The 9,569-nt window shown below is 34.6% G+C and overlaps 1 pseudogene; it reads left to right on the top strand.

Annotated features, from left to right (window-relative positions):
- LOC21401580 overlaps nucleotides 1-6,336 on the top strand; it is a 7,339-nt pseudogene extending 1,003 nt beyond the window's left edge.
- Nucleotides 6,337-9,569: the final 3,233 nt, after the last annotated feature.

Raw genomic sequence — 9,569 nt, forward strand, 5'->3', positions numbered from 1 at the left:
GTGTAGGTGGTGGGGGGGGGGGGGTTTGAGACCGTCGACCCTATAAATAGTCGAGGCCTGTGTAACTTGTTCGTCAAAGTACCATGATAGGGTCAATGGAGAGAAAGGCCACACTTGACAAAGTATATTGCAGGTGCAGAGGGCAGAACGCAAGCAATTGGGCCCGAATTCCAAGAAAGACCTCTGAGGTGGCAAGCTGGAGATCCTAAGGTTGCGTATGAGTTTGGAAAAAGTCAGTTGTGCAGGGAATGATTACAAATCCCTAAACCGCCTAGAACAGACCAATGGGAGTTACAGAGGATCTGCAGAGCTGTAATAGGGGGACAAATTGGATGTGTGAACAATCCAAAAGGGACTGGCAAGCTACAGTCTAGGTATATGAGATGGTAGGCCACTTGAGTAAATGGGCAACTTGAGAGGATAGGCCACTCGAGAGAAACCGTCAAAAGGCCCCAAAGACAGCTCATCCAAGGGGGATGTTAATGGGTAATCTATAAACTATAAAAGGGGCAAAGCCCCAGAGAAGAGAGGATTTTTTTTATGTAACCTGTGAAGAATAGAAAATGAATACAATACAGTGAATGTAGCTCTTTTTTCATAAGGGTGAACTATTATAAAATTTATGTGCATTTTTTACTTTCATTAAAACACAGCACCAAATACTCTTCACAAATACGTCCAAAGCATAAACACATATTTTAGAATATTCAATTAAATTAACGTCTTTAACCGGTGTCCCAACGGACAAAAGAAGGGTAATCCGGTAAGTCTTGTTGGCAAAAATCGACCGTCAACATTATCTAACACACGACATGATTGCAACAAACCAAGGAAGAAAAAAGTAACAAAATGAAGAGTAGTTAATTGTTCATATGAATAAATATTTCAGATCAAAAGATAAAAATAATATTAAAAAACATGTCCTAAGAAAAAAAAACACGATTTGTCCTTTTGCCTTTGAAACTTCGAAAGTGTTTGTCATTTGACAAGTTTCAGTTTAGAAAAACAAAAATGATTCTTGTTAATTGTTATTCAAAACACGGTGTCGTTTAATTCCGAGATATTTTCTAATTTGCTTGGATGAAAGACGTATTTTGCGGTCTTGTGGTGTATAATATAGATGGTGTTTTCCATCAAAGCGGATCCATTTTGTTTTGTTTTGTTTTGTTTTTTTCAAATTTTTTATGTTCGTTTTTAACTATAAGAACGACATTAATTTGTCATTCATAGTTGTGTTGCCGTTTCTAATCCGTACGATATGTCATTTGTACATAAAGCTTGCATGCACATAAAAAGACGTGTTGTTTCTTTGTGCTGATTATTGTGTTCTACTGTTTTATTATCGTTTCCTTGTGTTTTGGTGTTTCTTCTTCTTTTTCTGGTTTTTCTGCAAAGATTAGCGCTAAGAAAAAGGGAACGATACTGCCCTCTCTTGCAAAACTGATCCTGACCCTTCCCTTCCTCAAAGGTTTCGTCTCGAGATTTCTTTACCAAATCGCCATCACCGCAAGCCCTAATCCAGTTTTGGTGTTTCTTCTTCTTCTTCTTCTTCTGGTTTTTCTGCAAAAAGCTCGCAACGATATCGATGTCCAATCCAGGTTTGTTACGAATCTACACCTTTTTTTCTTTTTCGGAAATGAGTTCTTAGGGTTTTATGTTCTGGTGTTGCAGTTCCTATGTGGAGAGGTGGAACCGGCCGAGCCATTCTCGCGGGCGGCCGGACCAGGGTCAGAATCGTCGTGGCCGGAGATTGCGGTACCGGAAGATCCAGCCTGATCGCCACGGCCGCCGCCATGAATCCCAATGTGAATGTACCGCCGCTGCTTCCACCAATGATATTGCTGCAGGAATCCTTCCAGCCGAAAGCTCCGCTGACGCTTGTCGATACTTCTTCTCGGTATGAATTTTATTTCTTAAAGTCAGCGAAGTATGTTTGCAAACAAAATTTAGCAACTTGAAATTCGCGAATTATTATTATTATTACTACTACTACTACATATTACAACTTTAGGGTTCAGGGCGGTATATATATATATTTTTTTTATTTTTTTTTTGTCAACCAGTACTGTAGATTTTTGTAAAGTTGCTGCAGAATTGAAGCAGGCTGATTCCGTTGTTCTTACTTACGCTTGCTATCAACCGCATACCTTTGATCGATTAAGTACTTTCTGGCTTCCCAAACTTCGTCTACTTGAGGTTTCTTTCTTTGTCATTTCTATTTTTATATACTTTTTGGTTCCATCAGCATTCAGCATAATTATCATGATGGATTGGAGTATTTCCAGAAATTTCTCTGGAACGAGAGAGAATGGGGGAAAAAAAAAAAAGAAGAAAGAAACTTAAAGACTTCAATTTAATTAAGCTTATGAAGCCATATATTTTACAGCGTTTGGGGTTTTCTTTATGTTGCAGGTGAAGGTCCCAGTTATAGTTGTGGGTTGTAAACAAGATTTGAGAGATAAAAACCAGCAGTTTAACCTGGAGCAAGTGATGTCACCATTAAAGCAACAGTTTCCGGAGATTGAAAATTACATGAGTGTTCGGCATTGACATATTCTCGGGTCTGTATAGAGACTCTTCTTTGCCCGAGCCCTTTTTTTCGTTTTCGTTTTTTTTGTTTTTCTTTCTTTTTTTGTTAAAGCACTCAAATCTTTCATGCTATCAAAATGTGCCACCCTTGCTATCTTATGATCATTTAGTTTAGTAAGTTTTTAAATTGGAATTCTGGATTCACTCCTTTATTCATGTTCCATTGGGTCTCAGGATTAGATTTGAAAATTTCTGCATCATAGACTTCCACACTAGAAACTGATTCAATATCATATAACTTGCATATAGTTTGGCTGCTCAATTAGCCTGAGCAATTTCTTACTACTATGTTTCTTACATTGCAACTCTTACACTGTCTGTGTGGTGTCATTTTGCGGATTCGAAACGTTTTTTACCGTGCACATGCACCTGTGCTCTATCCACTTGGCCCAGTATTTGATCCAGAATCACAAGAACTGAATCCTCGATTTGTGCGTGCCTTGAAACGGATATTTATTCTTTTTGACCATGACAAAGATGGAGCTTTAAGTGATGCAGAGCTCAATGACTACCAAGTTAGTTTTTTAATGCAAATTTTATAGTCTAGATTTTATTCTGAGGTGGCAATTCGAAATAACATCCCTAGTGTTAAAACAATTTTTCTTAGCTTGAGTTCATGATAATTTATGTTTGAGATGAATGTAATAGCTAACTTTTTCTATAAACAGGTTAAATGGTCCAATGGCTCTTTGTCGCGTGACCAAATTGTGGCACCCAAGAAGGCTGTGCAATACCATTTTCCCAGTGGAGTCAATAAGCGTGGGTTTACCCCCACAGGATTCCTCTTCTTGCATAAACAACTTATAAAACTTCGTCATCTCCAAGCAACTTGGATTGTCCTTAGAAGATTTGGATACAATAATGATATAGAACTTGCAGATGAACTCATTCCGTCTCCATTGAAACAGACTCCTGATCAGGTGATAACTTATTGAGGGAAACTACACTTTGTCAGCCACATTTGCTTATCAAGTTTTTATATTGCTTCTATTGTGTGTTGCTATTTCAATTCACGTTGAAGTGAATAATATCTTGACTAATACGCTGTAAGAGTATCAGTCTCTAATTTATTGAGTTCTATCTTTGTTTTTATCTTATGGGTATCTTGGATGCAATGCTTATGGACTCTCGTGTCTCGCTTGCAATGATTGCTTTTTTGGACTTGCAAATATGATATATGAAGCATTAATCTTCTTCTTCTTCCTCCTCTTCTTTTTTTTTTTTTTTTTTCCTGATGGGCTTTGAAAGTCTCACCGGTATGATCTACGGTTGAAAATTTAAGACGAGTTGGACCTATTTGAACTTCCTTTATGATGATAGTTTTGTTCCCTTTTTGTAACTACTGCTTGGTATCTATACCACCCATGTTTCATTTCTCTAGTATTATTTATTCTATTTTAACGGATCTCTTAGAGCACATGAAATTTGTATAAACTGCTTACAGTAAAGCATTATACGTGCAGATTGTGGAGTTGACTAATGAAGTCATTGAATTCCTCAAATGAATCTTTTACTTGTTTGACAATGATGGGGTATGTTCTTTTCTAAATTTATCCTATCGTCTTTCGGTTATTTGGTGCAACAAGTTCTATGCATTTCTCTGTCCTATTGTTTCTTTTCATTTTAGTACTTCGCTTAACTCTTTCAATCATGATGACTGTATTCTGCTTTCCACCAGGATAAAGCACTCCAACCTCATGAACTAGAAGAGCTATTTTCTACTGCTCCAGAAAGGTAGTTAAAAATTTGAGATCTATTATTGGGATCTTTCACTTGGTTTGTCTCTACTAATATTCTATGTGATATCCTATTTGGCTTTTCGACAAAGATTTGCTGATTGACAGATTGGTTATCTATGATTCTTCTGATTATCTTATATCTTTTTGCTTAGAATAATTAACTTTACTTTACTTGTGCTACCATCTTCGGGAGTTTGACTTTTTTTTTTTCTCTTTTAAATGACAGTCCTTTTAGGAAAGCTCCCTATGAGGATGCAGTAGAGAGAAATGCAATTGGAGGGCTATCACTTGATGGATTCTTATCAGAGGCCTTACTTTTTATTTAGGATCCGTAGTGACTCTATGGATTATTTATTTATTCATTTATTTTTATACCCCTTTGACTGATGATGAAGTTTTGTATATATTTTCCGTGTGAAAAATTTAGTGTTGGAAGACGTTTGACTATGCATGAAGTTGGCAGAATGTAGACATTCATCTATTTTTATACCCCTTTGAGTGATGATGAAGTTTTGTATATATTTTCCGTGTGAAAAATTTAGTGGTGGAAGACGTTTGACTATGCATGAAATTGGCAGAATGTAAGACATTTTAGAATGCATTTAAAAATCATATTTGTCATCTTTAACCCTGTTCACTAGTGTCTTAAATTTCTGTTTTGCAGTGGGCGCTCATGACACTCCTAGATCCAACTTTAAGCATGAAGAATCTGGCGTACATCTGTTTTTCTGGTGATATTTCCTGCTATCCGTGTGACTAGGAAGAGGTGTTTAGATCGAAAGAAGCTACAATCGGAAAGAAATGTTTACTAATGCGTCGTTTTTGGCCCTAAGAAGGCTGGAAAGTCTGCATTCCTCGACTCTTTTCTTGGAAGGTTGTCTTCTGAATGATTTTGATTGTGATTTCCAGCTAATCCAACTTTGTGAAGCAAATAATAATCGATTTTTTTCCCTTTTTTGTGTGTAAGAGCAGGCCTATCTCTGATGCCTACAAACCAACCACAGAAGAGCGTTATGCAGTGAACATTGTTGATTTTGAATTATATATGATGAGTACTAATCATCTCGTTGGTTGTCCTGTATCCTTGGTTGTTTCTTCATGCGCTTGACTAATTTATCTAAGAACCCCCTTCATTCTGTTCCCCTGTATGTCATTATGCTTAAATTGAAATTTCAATTAGGATTTTAAAGCATCAGTTATTTGGTCTAAATTTGTATCTATATTAATTTGTTTGCAGGGAATAAATAAAAAATAAATAAATAAATAAAGAAAAAAAAAAAAAAACCATTGTGTTAAAAGAAATTCCTGAAGACAGAGTTAAAGAATTGCTATCAGACAAAGAATCCTCGGCTGCTTGCGACACAGCAGTGTTTGTTTTTTGACAGGTAAGCAAGAAGGCCTCAGTGGTCGTTACATTTAATAATAATCTAGTTAATCATGGCATCTTATTGTATTTTTTACAAGACTGAATCTTTTTAGATGACAAGAGATCTATGTCTTTTATGTTCTTTTTTTTTTTTTTTTTAATTGTCCAATTGAGTTATCTAAACTAGCTCAGTTTTTTTATCTGTTTTATGGCTTACGCTAAATAGACTATAAAAATACAAGATTATTGCCTTCTCAATGGTGTTTCAGAAATTTCTTTGTTGAAGATGCACGATAATGTAAAACTTTTGGGTGGATTTGACGTCTTTAATGAGCTTAGGCTTGTTGAGAGCATATGCTGGCATGTACAACCACGCTTTCTTACTTTTGTATGATTAACACTAATGTTTTATAATTTTAAGCACTTTTATGAATATCTAAGATTTTTTTTTTCCCTCTTTCCTTTGCGAACAGTTCTGATGAATCATCAAGGAGGAGGGCGACTGAGTTGTTGGTTGAAGTTTCTAGTCATGGTGAGGATACTGGATTTGAGGTGCCTTGCCTTGTTGTTGCAGCTAAAAGTGATTTGGTTTCATTTCCATTGGCCATACAACATTCTACAAGGGTGTGTGTACTATTTTGAACATGTTTTCTGAATTTTGTAGTAGTGAGCAATTGTTTTTACGGAAATAGCAGGAAATAGGCCAATATGAAAAGCTTAAGAAAGTATATAGGCCAATTTTTAGTTATAGAAATTAATAGACCATAACTTGTTAAGTTATGGTTCATAACCAGATAAGTTATGGATAAACTTGTCAAGTTATGGTTCATAGTCAGACAAGTTATGGACAAAAACTGTGAATTATGAACAATAACTTCTCAAGTTATGGTTCATAACTAGACAAGTTATGGACAAAAACAGTAATTTAGCCTATTTATTAACTTATGTAAACTATTGGCCTATTAATTTTAATTTATCTCAAGTCTTGGCTTATTTCCCTCTTTCTCCCTTGTTTTTAATGGTCTTCTAATTTGTGTCAATTATATTGGATGTCTTGCCTTAATTTGTTTGTCTCTCCTTTTTTTCTTGTGTGACATTTATTCTAATCTGGATTTTTTTTTTCTTTTTGACTGGGCAAAGGTTTCTCAAGCCAACAATTTGTTGGAGCGTGCTTCTTTCAATTTAGTGCTCCTGTTGGCTGTTGTTGTCACTGGGGCTTCTTTCGATTTTTTTTTTTTTAATTTATTTATAATTATTTACGATTGGGTTTATGGTTATAAATATATTCATTCCTAGGAAGGTCACGATTTATGTGTTAGTATCTTTGAGAACTCGGATGCATCTACGCTTTGATGAATATTAAGGGACTGATATGTGATTCCACATATTCTTGGTGTGCCTTGTTATTTTGAAACAAACTGTGTGCATAGTTAAACTACTCACTTGTTGAGCGTAGAGCTCACTAGGATTTCTTGTGTTGCAGGAAAACTTAAAGCTAAAGTGGACTTGAGTTGGAAAGCTGGTAAGACTTGTGATAAAAAATCCTTTTAATTATAAGAAAAATTTAGAAAATATTGTAGACTTCACCCTTCAAATTGCAAAATTTCCAACGCTCATTCAAATTGATGCTTTTTTGCTCTGAATAAGTAATAAAAGATTCCTAAGTTAGGATGATTTTACTTTTCACTGTTGTTATGTTTGAATACTTGTTTAATGGATTTTATCTCTGATCATTTGGCATTATTCATTGCACGAGTTGATTTTTTACTGAATTGAAAAAAAAAAAAAAAAGTTGCATCAGTAGTGAAAACAGCTTGCGGGAAATTTTTTTGGAAACATCTAATTAAGAGGCTTTGCATATCAGAAAAGAAATAGTAAATAAAATAAGAATGGTTGCCAAGATGGAATCTGAATGCCTAGTTGGCAGACGTAACAGTACTGTATAATAGAGACTAAATTTGGCGTTAGGAGGTTGTTGTATCTGGTTGTTGACTGGATTTGAGCTAAATCTTGCCGCTAATCATTTCTACTGATTTGATTTCATGATCCAGTTTTTGATTTTTGTTTCTGTGCTTGGTTTTCTTATTAAGATATTGTTCTGATGCTATTTGGACTGCGTTTGCCTTGTGATTTCTTTTTGACTTCTGATTTAACAATTTTCAGTTGTGTGTTTGGATCTTTTGTCAAAAAAAATTTGGTTATGTTTGAATATGAGATTGTTATTGATAATCTGCATTTTGCAAATATTATGTTTATTGTTTTTTGCTTTGCTCTCATGTTTTGATTGAGGACTCTTAACGTTGTTGGTGATTTTGGTATTTTCTAGTCCCAACACTTTTTTTTATTACCACTGTGACTCGGCTACTTGATGTTATGGAGGAATATCTCAACTGGAAACAGTATTGGTACCTTCGGTTGGACGAACATACAAGATTTTGAGATCTGAGATTTGTTTTGTAGATTTGATATGTTGTTTTTTACTGATTTTTTGTATTTTTCTATTGTTCAATATTTGTTGTGTTTGGATTATTCAATTTAATATTTATTGCTGCTTTCAATATAGTGATACTTGTTTTTTTTTTTTTTAAATAATCTTGTAGATTATGAGGTATAATTAGGCAAATTATTGACCGATGTCGGCTCCGGCGACCGACGCCGGAGTCAGAGATAGTCTGTCATTTTTTAGTTGAAATTTAAAAATAATAGATTATGGATAATAATATGACAAATTATGACCGGTCAGCAATCAACGACTGAAGGCTGGCGGCTGCCATAATCTGGTATATTATAAATTATAATCCGTCAGATTATCACTGATGGCCAGCTGCATATTGTAATGTACACATATGTCCATTTTACAGAGGATAAAAAAACGTCCACAAATTGGGATAAATTAAAGACATGTTCTAAATACGGGGTTTAAAAATGATCATTTTGTATAACTATCTTTTTTTTTTTGTGATTTATTTATTAGATCTTTGACTGGTTCTAGTAAAAAATAGTAGAAATTCATGAGCCAATGTTGAGGATCAAACATCTAAGGAAGCTCAATTTCAAAAGAATATTAGTCTTCTTTTCTTAAAATTTTATGGCTCTTTTGTGAACTCCTAATATTAATGACTAATTTTTGTAGTGATAAATATGTAAACGTTAAAAGTTTCAACTTTTCTCTATTTTTTTTCGTGTCAATTTCAGAATTTGACTTTGACTCGAAACCACCCCGCCGCATGTTACCATTTAATATGCACTTTAAAAAAAAAGAGTAATTTTTCTTTTATTTGTTTCCTGCATATTGTTATTCTTATTCTACGCTCTAAAAATCACAACTCAATACCTAAACTAGTAACGAGGCCTCACACAAGAATTTGTTGACAATCACATTGAAGAGTGCAAGCTTTTCACCCCCAGCCTCACCTTCTTCCCAAGAAGCCTGCGTTATTAATCAATAATCATAAGCCAATCAATCAATCCATACCAAAATTCGATACGTACCCCTTTTATAATATTAATTTACATATGATCCTAACAAAAATACATATATTAATTAGCATGTTAGTTGGTAAGCAAACTGCAATACACACACATATAAATATATATATATATATATATATATCAGCCCCAACGCAGACATACATGTATATATCTCAGTCCTAAACAAGTTTAAGGATAAAGTTGACGTGATTAAATAAATAAAACAAACAAGGAAATATACATGGGTGCATATTAATAAGTGGTAAGGGTCTTGGGGACAACTTTGGGGATAAATTTGATGGATAAGAAGTGAGTATACGTGCTCTTTGAGTTCAGTAGCCATCTCGAAGGGAAATATCGAACCTGTTTGGTAGCGTTTTTAAAATGATTTTGTTTTTGGTATA

Source organism: Morus notabilis, unplaced genomic scaffold, assembly GCF_000414095.1.
Source record: "Morus notabilis unplaced genomic scaffold, ASM41409v2 Scaffold348, whole genome shotgun sequence".
Taxonomy (NCBI): Eukaryota; Viridiplantae; Streptophyta; class Magnoliopsida; order Rosales; family Moraceae; genus Morus; species Morus notabilis.